Below are 1,217 nucleotides of genomic sequence, written 5' to 3' on the forward strand. Positions count from 1 at the left end.
TGGGCACTCGAAAAGAATTTGTATTGTGTAGTTGTTGGGTTGAGTGCTCTGTACACATCTATAAAGTCCAGTTGGTTGATTGTGTTGTTTAGTTCTTCTGTGTCTTTGTCAAGTTTCTTTCTGGTTGTTCTATCTGTTTTTGAAAGTGGTGTATTAAAGTCACCCACTATTATTGTGGATTCATCTATTTCTTTCTTCAAATCTATTAGTTTGTTTTAGATATTTTGACGGTCTTTCATTGGGAACATAGATATTTAATATCGTTATTTCATTTTGTTCAATTGTCCCTTTAATCATGAGATGATGTCCATATTTATCTATTATGCTGGCTTTTGCCTTAAAGTTTATTTTATCAGATATGAGCACTGCCACTCCTGTTCACGTTTTATTGTAGTTAGCTTGGTATATTTTTTCTCATCCTTTCACTTTTAATCTGTTTCTGTCTCTGTGAGTGAGATGCGTCTCTTGCAGACAGCATATTGAGGGATCTTGTTTTCTTATCCATCCTGCCAACCTCCGTCTCTTAAAAAGGTGCATTCAATCCATTTACGTTCAGTGTAATTATCGATAAGTATTGATTATTTGTTGGCATTATATTCGTTTTTTTGTGGTGTTGCTGCTTCTTTGTTCTGTTTGTCTTTCTCTGTTGAATTCAGCATTCATGTGCTCTTTCTTTTGCATTTCCTTATAGTTTTAATGTTTTCATATTCTTCTTGGATTCTCATTGTCTTGGTATGCTGTGAAGTGTTCATTTTCTTTGAGGTTGCCTTATGGTCCATTGAATACTCTGTCCATTTAGTGCAGTCTATTTTATCCTGCAGTCTACCCGACCTTCTCATTTACTGGATCTCTGTTCCTATTTGTTCACCTTCTTTTGCATTGTTTTGGTCATAGACTGCCCTCCCAGAGTCTCTCAATTTGTTCTTACAGTTTTGTTTTGTTAACATTTCTTCTTTCTGATGACTTAATCCAGGGAGGTGCTGCCGTGTATGTAAATCTCTGGTTGTTGTCTTTTCTTGTTGGTTTTCGGGCCACAGGACTCACTTTAGGATAATTTGTAGTGCAGGGTTGGCTTTGGTGAAGTCCCATAGCTTCTGTTTATCCTGGAATGTTTTGATTACACCCTAACATTTCATTGTTAGCTTTGCTGGAAAAAGGATTCTTGGTTGGCAATTTTTTTCTTGCAGGGTTTTATATATGTCTCCCCATTGCCTTCT

Source organism: Chrysochloris asiatica, unplaced genomic scaffold (genome assembly GCF_000296735.1).
Source record: "Chrysochloris asiatica unplaced genomic scaffold, ChrAsi1.0 scaffold00359, whole genome shotgun sequence".
NCBI classification, from domain to species: domain Eukaryota; kingdom Metazoa; phylum Chordata; class Mammalia; order Afrosoricida; family Chrysochloridae; genus Chrysochloris; species Chrysochloris asiatica.